This window comes from Odocoileus virginianus, unplaced genomic scaffold (genome assembly GCF_023699985.2).
Source record: "Odocoileus virginianus isolate 20LAN1187 ecotype Illinois unplaced genomic scaffold, Ovbor_1.2 Unplaced_Scaffold_5, whole genome shotgun sequence".
NCBI classification, from domain to species: Eukaryota; Metazoa; Chordata; class Mammalia; order Artiodactyla; family Cervidae; genus Odocoileus; species Odocoileus virginianus.
This window is the reverse complement of record NW_027224267.1, coordinates 3,860,155-3,872,597: the sequence shown is the minus strand read 5'-3', so window position 1 is coordinate 3,872,597 and position 12,443 is coordinate 3,860,155. Positions and strand designations below refer to the sequence as shown.

General features: G+C 52.8%; 1 protein-coding gene across 4 annotated transcripts in view; it reads right to left on the bottom strand.

Moving 5' to 3' along the window:
* The window catches only part of RNF4 (ring finger protein 4), a 32,650-nt gene extending 20,207 nt beyond the window's left edge, over nucleotides 1-12,443 (bottom strand). Inside the window, exon 1 of one of the 4 annotated variants that reach the window (XM_070462558.1) lies at nucleotides 12,339-12,443. The gene's annotated coding sequence lies outside the window, so the exon portion shown is untranslated. Of the gene's footprint in view, nucleotides 1-9,069; nucleotides 9,170-12,280 lie in introns of those variants that run through there. The other 3 variants (XM_070462556.1, XM_070462557.1, XM_070462559.1) reach the window with 3 other exon arrangements.

The following is a 12,443-nucleotide window of genomic DNA, read 5'->3' as shown; positions in this document are numbered from 1 at the left end:
TGCTCCTCGGCCCACGGCCCCCTCCCCGCCTGTCTGGACTCGCCCCCATGAGGCTAAGACGGGCTCTGGCCTTGTCAAAGTTGTACCCACCTCCCCCAGGCTGTGCCAGGAGACAAAATGCAAATGGCAGGGTGCCAGGCAGCTGCTGGTCACTGGGTGACCAGCTCTAGTTAGGCCGTTCCAGGCAGCCTAATGGTGATGACCTGTGACCCACTGGGGGAGCAGGCAGAGGGGACAAAGCCCAGGTCTCTGTTACGAAAAGGAGAAATCCTGAACCCTTTTGCACAATCTGTGTGGACGCGGCTTGCTCACTCAAGCTTAGGAAAGCAGCTATTGCCCTATGACTCTGACTGTGAAAGGCTGGGGACACAGAGTTCCGGCCTCTCATTCACAGCTTCCTTGGATGCAGTGACCCTGCCTCACTGCACACGCTCTGAGGCTCCTGCCAACTGGGAGGGTGGGTGACGCTGAAGCCCCCTCCCTTCTTGAATCCTCTCTGGAGTAATCAAGAGATCAATAAACAAAAGGACCCCCCCAGACACACACACACAAAGACAAGAAACCCCTGCAGAGGCCTGTGCTAGCTTCTGGGAAGACAACAAAAACCAGAACTGCTCCATGTGATGGCACAATCCCAGGAAGGAAAGAGCCTCCGTCTCTCCCCACAACTGGGAACTGGGGCCTGCTGCAGGCGCCCATAATTCAGGGGAGGAGACAAGGGCTACCAACCCTGACCCACCCTGCGTGCCCAGCTGAGACTCTGCCACTGGCAACAGATGAGCGGAGAAGAACTAAGAAATTGTGGGTCGGGAAGCCAGGCAGGCTCCGGGAAGGGCAGAGAGCGCAGCAGGTGCGGAGGCTCCTGGAGAACGGGAGGCCCTTGGTTTGCTCAGGGCCCGCGGAAGGTGGGGACTAACCGTGCAGATCTGAGTTCAGGAACGCAGTGGCAACACTTGGATCAGTGCCGCGCACTTTACAGGCTCACAGACCTGCTCTGCCAGCACAGCCATGCGGTCTCCGCCTGCACCGCCCACTGCGCAGCCCTAAGAGGCTGTGGATCACCGCACCCGACCCAGCTCCAATACGGACCCACGGGCTACACGTCCCCCCACATCATGCACTCATCAGCATGGCTCCTGTCCTGGGAATGCAGCAGTGAATACATCCAGCCACCAGCTCCTGTCTGGGGTGGGTGCCAGCAGACGGCTCAGGTGTTGCAATAACTGGGGCATACGAGCCCGGTGCAAGGGAAACCAAGAGGACCGGGAGAGGCCAGAGGTTCTCCAGGAGCAGCCCCACTGAGGGAGCGTCCAGCCAGCTGAGCCTTTCTCCAGCACCCGGCAGTCTGCATCCAGGCATGCCACCGCCTGCATTATCCGCTCAGACCCAAGCAGTTTATCTTTCATCAGCAGTAACTGCTGTACATCAGCGTCAGCCGAATGCATGCACATCCCTCCCTCAAGCCGCCCTGGCTCCATGAGTGCCGCACAGTCTCTTCGCTGTCTCCCTCTCTCCAAGGAGGCTCGCGACTGGCCTACAGCATGACCTCACCTGACACCCTCAGGCCGGCCCGGGGTGCCCTCAACCAAAGCAGAGATGAAGACAGTCCACCTGGTGAGCACGGGAGGTGGCGGCACCTCCACAGCCCCTGGGGACTCACAAGACCAGATCACATGTGGTTCTAGAGCCACCGGGCTTCCTGGATCCTAATCCAGAACTCATCATCCCAGCAGTCTCTCAGAATTGAGAAGAATCTGATACAAATGTCACTGACAGTGACCTGTCTGCTGAGCACAAGGAAATAATTTAATGCACAAACCTTGGCTGCTCCAAAGCCTCTTGCCTCCTCCTTGTTTTAAGTTTTAGGTTTTCAAACACGGTGGCTCCAGACGCATCCGGGAGCTGTGCCAGAGGGTTCCCCGCTCCCCGGTGAGCACACCCTCCCCACTCCCTGCCACCCGCCCGCAGCCCCAGGCTCTGCCATACCCTCCCACGCCCCAAGCCAACCCAACAGCTTGTTCCTCTCCTTTAGGGGATAATCAAGGTCAGCGGTCAGAGGGCAGAAAAGGGTGGAAGGCCAGCCTCAGGGAAATCTGCCAAGGGGCTGGATTCCACCAGAGTGTGGAGGTGGGGAGACCCGGGGTTGGGGGAGGGCCTCCCCAGCAGGCCCGTTTGCGAACATGGAAGTGCGGTGTGTGGACAGAGAGGCCAGCGGAGTGTGGGAAAGATGGCCCTCACCAACTACAAAGCGTTCTGGGTCATGCAGGTAATAGAAGCCACTAGAATAGTGAAACTAACAATAGCTCAAACTTAGAGGTCACTTCTGTGTGCAAGACACTAAAGCGCCTTCCACACACCATCGTGTATGATCCTCCTCTCGCCCAACAAGGAGGCAGACACTATCATGGTGACCATTTCACACGCAAGGGAGCTAAGAATGATCAGGGGTTAAGTAACTTGCCCATAGTCCACACCTAGTAAACACCAAGTCTGGATTTAAACCAGGGCAGTTTGACACCAGGACACCCAGTCTTAAAAACACAAATACAAGCCAGAATCAGATGTATTAATTCTAGAAACAAATATGGGCGTTTTCCAGGTTTCTCAAACTTAAGTGTCCAGGAACTCCTTCCAACATGCCAGCACTCCATCTCAGCAACATCCCCCCACCGTGGTTTCCAAGGCAAACTGTGCAGTTATTCAGCATGCCTCACCTGAAGAAGTGCCAGAGGTCAGAGAACTCTGTCCACTTTGCACCTAGCTAATCCTTTGCCCAAAGGAGATGTTCTTGGTTACTGAAGCAGTGAGTGGCTCAGAAGTGAGAGAGGGTGGTTAATGTTGTCCCTGCCACTAAGAAAAGACCAGGAGTAGAGGGTGGCACGGGGAATGGTCAAGAAGGCCAGATGCCAGGACCCCCTAACGCTCTGACAGAAAGGTGAGGGAAGACCAGCCCTCGCGAGGTTATCTATCTGGCTATTCCATGGGAGTGACGCCACAGAACCGGGCTAGGGAAGGGATAAACAAGGCAGACACCTTAGTTTTAGAAATGCTGCACGTGGATATCCAAGGAGAAAGGTCCAAAGGCAGCTGAAAAACCCAGGAGAGAGAACTAGGGTGGAGGTAGAGGTTTTAGAATCTGTGTTACAATTTGGGAAGTCAGGTAGAAAAAAAACCAAAAACCCTGAAAAGAGAATCACAAGGCAGAAAGACAGTGTGGAAAACTTGGCTATCAGTTAGACAAAAGCGGGCATTTCCAGGAGAAGCAGTAAACAGGCAGACCTAGAATGAGGCCAGGGAGCTGGCCACAGGGAGCTGATCATGGATGACCAAGCAAGTGGAGGCCCAAACTGTTAGAGAGGGCCAAACTGGGCTGCCTGGAGGAAGTGACACTGAAGATGAGGCCCCTAGTGATGGAGCTATTCAACCAACACATCGGGGGGCAGGGCCATCCAAGGGGAAGAGAGGATCTGCCCGAGATGTGCAGCGTGCTGTGTGGGAGCCCCGAGGCCCACACGCCTCCCAGGACAGGGCAGGCAGGGGTTCATGCAGAGACGGCACCACCTGTGTGAGGATGCCTGTGAGCGCCTGGACCAGTCAGAACACAGATCCGTATGGAGGCGTGCAGTAACCCAGGCAGAAGAAAGCTGTGTGGCTTGGAGACAGTGGCAAGTGTGGAGAGAAGTGAGACCACCAACTGGATGGCGGTGGGGAGGTGCGAAGGTTAGTACCTTCAGCGTTCTCACAAGTTTAACGGTCTACTCAATCATGACGTTATTGCCAGAGGTTGATTTTTTTCCCAGGAGGCTACTAAGGACACAAAAGATGACCCCCCAACGCTAGCAGGGGTGACACACGATCATATGTATGTAACGCCTCTGTGCATTTGATTACATGCGAATGTCTACATGCATCATGGCTAGAAACTGTTGGGCAGTGTTGACTGCAGCTGGATCCTGTGGTCTTATTGTCCCAGGAGCCAAGAAAGGAGGGATCAGCAGAAAAGGGGTGGGGAGGGGGTGTGCCAGAAAACCCGGGAGCTGCAGGGCCCCAGGGAGCTGTCTGGGCGGGGCGCTCGGCCCAGCCGGGGCCCGCGGCCGGCCCACAGGACCCCCAGCCCCCGGGCAGGCGAGGCTGCTGCGACCTGGGCTCCACAGTGGCCACTGGTGTGTGGCCACCCGGAGACGCGGAGCAGCCACCTCGGGTCACGCACTCCCCGTGTGGCAGTTACAGAGCGGATCTCTGTCAACTCAGAAGCTATTCTGAGACAGGAGCAGAGTGAGTCTGACTCAATGCTGGCACGGTAAAAGCAGAGAAGCTTCCACCTACAGAGTCTCATCAATGCGAGGCCGATTTATCAGCAACTGATTAGGCACCAAGGCCTTGGCTAGTACCAACGGTCTAGGTCACATGTTTTTAAAATTTATTTAAATTTTGCAGCCAGCCTTGCAGCTGGTGAGATCTTAGTTCCCCGTCAGGGATCAAAGCCGGGCACTCGGCAGTGAGAGCGCGGAGTCCTAACCGCGGGAGAACTGGTGAGTCCTCGCCAAAGTTTTTTAAGTGAACACTGATGTCACCGTCACATCAATGACCAGGCCTCAGAACTTAAGAAAAACTAAGAGCTTCCTGCTTATACAAAGGAGGGTGCACTGTATAGACAGCAATCATGAGACTGGCCAAATGAGCCCCAGAGCCCTGCACACACACTTGACCTCCACGCCTGAGTTTTACCATCTTCCATGTGGGAAAAATAGCCCCTACCTCGCAGCTGTGATACTGAATCAAAGTGCCCAGTAGGTTCCAGCACCCTGTAAGGAATCCTACCAGTTGAGTTAATTCAACAATTCCGTGCATGGGGCTTACTCTGAGTCAGGCACTGCTTCAGGGATTGGAAATACAATGGTGAACAAAACAGACACTCATGGAGCATACATTCTAAGCGGAAAGACAATCAATAAATTAAGTAATAAATAGGTATTAAATCAGAAAGGCCAGTAACCACAGCTCTTCTTACAAGTGTGAGTGCTACTAGATGAGAGCAAAGCAAACTTTCCACCCCAGAAGGAACTGGAACAAACATTTCTGCCCTCAGCAAGCTCAATTCACTTCCAGAAGAGACTTGGCAGGACATGGCTGATCACCCCTGCCCAGGCGGACAGGAAGCTGGAGAGCCGGCAGGGGGGCGCGGGGCAGCCCCCTCCCAGTTACTGATGCCTGAAGGAGGCCCAGCAGCCCACCCCCCCATCTCCCGAGGCTCCACAGGGACTAGACTCTCGGCAAAGACAGAGAGCAGCTGACTGTGCCTGGAGACACACAACTGGGTCTGTTACACATTTACTGTGTGACCCTGACCAAGCCAGTCAGTCTCAGAGGACTGAAAGGGGCACCAGGGGACTTCACACCTGCTCAGTGATTTGTCACTCAAGGAAATTTTCCCCTTTCCTCCAAACAAAGGACCCGATGAGGATTGTTTTTGCTTCTACTAGAGAAAAAGAACAACTCTTTGGGTAAAGAGATGTTCTACTTTTGTTTACAATCTGGCCTTGAGGTTCAAGGGCCCAGAATTAAGAATGAACTTCAGTTTTCTGAAAATCAGTTAAAAAAAGAAAAATAAAGTACAAAGTATTATTCAGCCTTAAGAAAAAGAACCCTGAAGACATTATGCTTAGTGAAGACAGACACAAAAGGGTAAATACTGTGCAATTCCTCTTACATGAAGTCCCAAGACATCAAATTCAGAGACAGAAAGTAGAATGGTAATTGTCAGAGGCTGGGGGAGGTGGGGCACAAGGAGTTTTACTTTAATGAATACAGAGTTGCTGCCTGGGAGGATGCAAAAGGTTCTGGAGATAGACGGTGAGGGCGGCACAACAAGGTGGATTTACTTAATACCACCGAACACCTACAAGTGGTTCAGACGGTCTATTTTACATTATGTGTATTTTACCACAACACAAAAATTAAAAAATAAACTTCATCTTCCTTTTCTTTCCTGGATACTTTTAAAAGGAGTTAATCGAGTATTCAGAAATGCTCTGCCGTGGGTAAAGCTGAGAAACATTTGTAAGTGCAGGAGGACCCTCAGTCTCCTCCAAGCTCTGGGACCTCCAAAACATACCTATGACTCTAACATCACCAGAGTACTGGCTCACCCTCTTCTCGATGAAGCTCTTCTCAGGAATTTCTCCACAGCTTCACATGCAGGGTTAAGACAAATCCCCCCCCCCCCCCCAAACATTAGGCTGACCCTTTGTCAGTGAAAGCCCTGGAGCCTGGCGGGGAGGGGGCACCTCAATTCTCCAAAGCCATTATCTCCCAAGGTTGTATCGGTAATAGGTTTGGAAGGTTTTCACAAGTGGGAAGGATATCAACAGACACCAAGTTCAACCAATTAATGTTGGAAGAAGTTGCCTACTTGGCCCTGCGACCACTCCTTCGCAGGTTTCTCTGGGATACACAGAAGCACAGCTCGGTGGCTGCCCCACCCCGACCCCATAACTAACTTCTCATTTTCCTTCAGTCATCCTGGCCTGGGCTGGGGGCGGGGGAGGGGTGCAGCAGGGAGGGGAGGGGTGCGGGGGCTCGTGATATTAATACAAACAAAGGTATTGCAGGGGGTCAGGAGCAAGAGAAATATAATAAAGGAAACCTCAGGATCCATTTCCACCAGAGGCTGAAAACATACCAGAGGCCAAAAAGACAGACCCTAAAACTCCCAGGAAGGAGGCATGCTAGGCTTGTGCGGACGGCACCACACAAAGCTAGGAATCTTTGCGCTTCCGCTAAACCACGAACTGGGGTGGGCTGAGGGGGTGCATGTGTGTGGACTAAGCCAGGCAGGCCAAGGTGCAGACTGTGGTGGTGGCCGGGGGCGTCAGCAGCTCATAGATGCGGCTCTCTGGCTTTCACCTACAGCAGGCAGCAGCCCAGCGGTGCCCCCCAGAGAGAATCCCTCCATTTGCATATGAGGGGAAAGAAACCAGAAACAAAGGGAAGGTGCTCAGTCGTGTCTGACTCCGTGCAGCCCCATGGACTGTAGCCCGCCAGGCTCCCCTGCCCACAGGATTTTCCAGCCAAGAGTACTGGAGTGGGTAGCCATTTCCTTCTCCAGGGCATCTTCCCGCCCCGGGGATGGAACCAGGTCTCCCACGCTGCAGGCAGAGGCTTCCCCGTCTGAGCCACCAGGGACGCCCTGAGCGGGGAGCTGGTCTCAAGCAGCGCTGCCCCAGGGCTCCTCAGCCGAGCAGTGGCCTTCTACTCAGGCAGACCCACACGCGGGCTGGCAAAGGCCGCACACATGCCATCACCAAGTGGCAAGCCAAACCCAATGCTTTCAAGACACTCGTCTTGGTGGTGGAATCCAGATCCTCTCCAACTCTCTTCCTCGGAAGTAAAATAAGTCAATGGTCCTTGTCTCCCAGGACAGCAAGCACCTGTTACAAAGGGAACGTTGGGGATATTCTAAAGACAAAGCAGCAAAGCAGGAGGAAGAACCTTCAGTGGCCAGAGAAGCCAAAGCTTTAAATGGGAGCTCAGAAACCGCTGCCAGACTCCAAGGGACCCAAGGACATGACAAATGTCCCCAGAAGACCGCACCCACTGCCTTCATGTGTATAACCAACCACTAAGCGGTCTGGACTCACTTGCAGTGACAGACACAGGTCTTCCTGAAAATCACCATACAATATAAAAGGTGTATAGACTTTTTGGGTAAAAGTGGAATTAGGGGTACAACACTCCAAAATTTGGACAATTTCACACACATACACAGTAAGAACCTAAAAAAAGCGATAGTATGGTTAAACAAATTAAATGGTTAAGAAATACCCATATACCATAACAGCCGTGGCACCTGACCAAGTCCGTGGCCTGTGAGTTACTGGGAAATAGGGTGCTGTGACACCCGATGTGCAGAGGGTACGGCTCGGACACACAGTGAACTGATACATCTGATAGGTGCCTGAGGCGGAGATGGTCTTTGTGGCTTGGTTCAGCTGAGTTCAACTTTCTTTGTGAAATTATACACACTAAACTCAACAGCCCCATTATATTCAACCTGTTTCGTAAAATATCAATCCTGCTGGAATTAATCCTTGCTTCCGAACAACTGGTGAGAGCAGAATTGAGTAAAATCAATTATATTTGAATGCACTGATCTAAAACAAACCAACAGAGGACTGACTGTGCCTCACTTCGGGTACTGCGGATGCCAGTCCCAGCACTGTAATCTGATATACGCGGTTACCTCGCCTGCGAGGGTCTCCGACCCCATCCCACCTTGGAGAACTGCTCATTCTTCTAGGTCGACCTCAAAGAAACGTTAAGTACATCTCTATCACTCCTCATCCTCTGTTGTTTCTGTGGTACTCCATCTGCTAAACATAACTATGTCAAAACCCATCAGAGTATGCCCTCTTCTTTGAACAGCACTTGGCACAAAACGATTTTTTTCCCCCATTGAAATTAAATTACCAACCTCATGAGACACTTGAAAGAGATGAAAGAGATGGCAGATTCTTCAAGACGGCACAGAGTGTTCTAAGGTGGGGAAAAAAGATGGGGAAATGGAGCCTTATTACACTGCAAATAAAAATGCAGTCACCATCAGGAAACAAAGGAACATTTAAAACCAGAAGACCATCATGGGAGAACAGGACACAACATCTCTATTTGAAGCATTTTCAACTTGAAAAAAAGAGGCCACAACCTTATGTTTTCAAATGTTAGTTAAGAATTGAAAAATGTCAAGAAGGTGTTCAGAAAAGCAGCAAACTTTATATTGGTCCGCTATAGCAAGCAGCAGAATTCAGCAACGGTTTGGTCAAAGTGAGAAGCGGGGTGCAGCAGACAGGACAACGCCCAGGCCGTGAGCCCGCTTTCTTGGGGGAGGGGTCGTTCCGGAACGCAATTACTGAAATTAGGTTTCTCGAGAATGTTTGTAATTAGACCCTTTCTGGGTGAACCTTTCTTGAAAAAGAAATGTGACAATAAACACTAACAAAGTCCAGCAAAAGGAACAAAGACATTGGGGCCTGAGGTTCAGATGCTAGGTCCGCTTACTAATTGTATGACCTTGGGTAAGTGACTCTGTTCCGCCCATGCTTCAGGACACAAGATGGAGCTAACTCAAACTACCGGGCAGGGTGGATTTTTTAGCGGTGGAGACCCCTGAACAGCAGACGTGATTATGACATCACAAACCCAGAGCAGCCCCTAGAGACGTCTGAGTCACACCCCTGCTGCTGGAAACCACGACTCCAAGGACTTCACTGAGGTCCAGTGGCTAAGCTTCCCAGCTCCCAGTGCAGGGGCCCCGGATCTGATCCTTGATCAGCAAACTGGGTCCCACATGCCCCGACTGCAAGAGTTCACATGCAGCAGTGAAGACTAAAGACCCCCTCGGCCACAACCAAGATCCGGTGCAGTCACATAAACAAACACCAAAAAGAAAAAAATATAATTCCCAAACAAAATGGCATTAACAGGTAATAACGCCCTTCAGGAGCTATCCTTTCATTTTAAATTTGTGTATGAGCCCACCTACTCAGCGGCCGGAGGCACACTCTGCTGTTACGGCCCCCTACTGGGCACGGCAGGAAACCAGTGGTTTCTGGACCACAGGAAAGCCGGATGGCCACTGCTCTTTTGCACAAGCAGGCTACTGATAATACTCATTCTGGAACGTTCCCAAGCCTTTCCTTCTCTTCACAAGGAGGCATTCAATAAACCTGCCAAGACTTACTTATGCCTGGGGGGGGGATAAAAACAAAACCCTTCCAAAGAAAATTCCCCATCCCTGTGGAGTGGCACCCTCCATCCTAACCCTACGTTTACTCACACTTGACCTGTAACCCTGGGGTGAGGCAGAATCTGTGCTCTGGGCCTTCCTCTTTAGACAGGAAACCTCAAAATGCCTTGCTCTAAAATTCCCAAAGTTCTTCTAAGAAACAAGCTATTGAGGAAAGATAAGTCAGAAAAGCACATATGATTCATATCTCACTCAACAACGTCAACCTTGTAATATTCTACAGGAGCCACCTTGAGCCACCTTATCCCTCAAAAATCCCTAATTTGGGGAAAGTGAAAAGTGTACATAAATCATTCCAAAATAAGACATGGGTAACATATACACAGGAACACATAACACATACAAACCAACCAACTTGTGCACATATTTTCATCAAGCAGCACCCCAAGTCTTTCCCAGAAATTGGCATGGGTATAACCTCCCAGACACAGACTTTGCTAAAAGCTTTTAAGTAAAAAGTCAGTAAAGAACTTCTGTGACTGGCATCACCAAGTTCAGTGACTGGTCCCTGTGTGTGTGCACGCTCAGTCGTGTCTGACTCTTTGCAACTCCATAGGCTATAGCCCGCCAGGTTCCTCCATCCATGGAATTTTCCAGGCAAGAATACTGGAGTGGGATGCCATTTCCTTCTCCAGGGCATCTTCCTGATCTAGGAATCAAACCCAAGTGTCTTGCATCTCTTGCATTGGCAGACGGATTCTTGACCACTTGCACCACCTGGGAACACCCCTAGTCACTACCCTGGCCCAAGCTACCCTTCTCTCTTTTCCTAACTGGTCCTGAAGCAACTAGTTTTGTCCACCTTTCTAACCATCCTTCGCATAGAACAGTGGTTTTTCTAAAACGCAAATCTAACCCTGTTAAGTTCCCTCTTTAGAACTCAATTTAGTGATTTCCCACTTGGTCTTAATATAAATCCTGAATTCCCCATTGTGGAGGTGCACCACAGACCTTCTGTATTCTAGTTCCTGCTACCTCTCCAGCCCCATTTGATGTGTCAACCTTGGGGAATACCCCTCATTCTCTCCACTCTGGCTCCTCAACTCCACCAGGGCCTGTATCACGCCTATTTTAGTCCAAGCAAAAGCTTGGCACACAGAAGACCTCAAAATGTGATGACTTAAAATATTAATGTATGAATTCTTAAAGGGGGGGGAAAGCCCCTTCTTTTTATGTGCAAATCATAAACATGCATATAGCTCATAAAAAGAGCCTACAGTAGGAAGGCAGCATTAACATTCTGCAGCGGACAATTGTTTGGTGAGAACGATTAGAAAAACAATGTGTAAAAAAGGCTGGGGATGGAGGGGAGTCATGAATGTGAAAGGTTTACAAACACTCCACTAAAGCAAGATCTGAGTCCAAATTGGAAGCTCAAGTTCAGGCCATACAGATCGTAGCACTGTTCGAATGCTCTCAAACTCATAGGGGAAACCACCCCAACCCCTCAAAAAACAAACCACCAGAAAAACAAAGCCAAACGATTCCCTTCAACTTTTCTATCTTTCATAACAGTGGGCCCCCAAGCTACTGGTCACTGAGTTCAAAGGTCTAGTTCTGCAGGCAGAGAACCGAGGCTGTGACCTTGGGCAGACCGCTTCAGTCTTCCCAGCCACTAAGGCACAGAGGGCAGGACCACAGAGGTGGAGACCCCAGGTCTGGTTCCAAGAAAAGTGGCGCAGAAGGAAGGTATGGCCGTGACAGTCGACGGGCAGGGGGTTGGAGTTACACAAAAGCCAACACCCCAAGAAAACGCCTACCAAGGCTCTGAACTCTTCCCTTTTCCCTCGACGGGTCAAGACGTGAAAAGCGGCCTGCGCCGAGTCCTGGGCTTCAGGCACCTGTTTCCAGGCGCCCGCCGCAGGCTCGGCCGCAGGCCTCGGCGGCCACGCGTCCGGCCAGCGCGCGGAGCCTAAAGACCCGCTGAGCTCTGCCCACCCCCTCCCCGCCTCAAGCGTGCCAGCCCCGGCCCAGCCTGGAGGCGGCTCCGCCCGGCGGCCCGGCTGACTCGCCAGCCCGCGGCGGCGGCGGCGGCGCGAGCACACAAAGGCGGCGGCCTCGGCGGGGACGAAACCTTCGCCCGGCCTCCCCGCACGCACGCGCCGGCCCGCGAGCGGCGCCCCTCCCGGCTTTCCCGGTGACCTTGGACGCGCCCCTCCCCGCCCCGCCGCCTCAGTTTCCCCGGCGAAGCTAAGACCGGGGCGCCCAGGCTGCGGCCTGCCAGGGGCGGCCGACACCCACGGCGAGGCCTCCCCACTTCCGCGCCCGCGCCGGGCTCCTGCGGCCCCCGCGCGGGGCCCTGGGAGAGGTTTTCGGCCGTGGGTCGGGGCCCGAGCGGGGTCGGCCGCGCCCCGGCGGCTCCTCGGGACGCGGCGCCGAGGCCTCCTCAGGCCGCGCGAGGCCACAAAAACCCCCCGAACCCGCTCGGCGCTGGCTTGCCGCCCGCCCCCCTCCCCCCGCGAAGCCGAGCCCTGCCTGGCACCGAGGAGGCTCAGCGGGCGCTGGGGTCGACGCACTCGAGCGAGGGAAGCACCTCCGCGAGCCGCTTCAGAGAAGACCTCTAGCAGACGACGACGCCGACGACGCCGCCGCCGCCGCCTCAGCACCGACCCACTTCCTCTCCGGGGGCCTCGGCCCC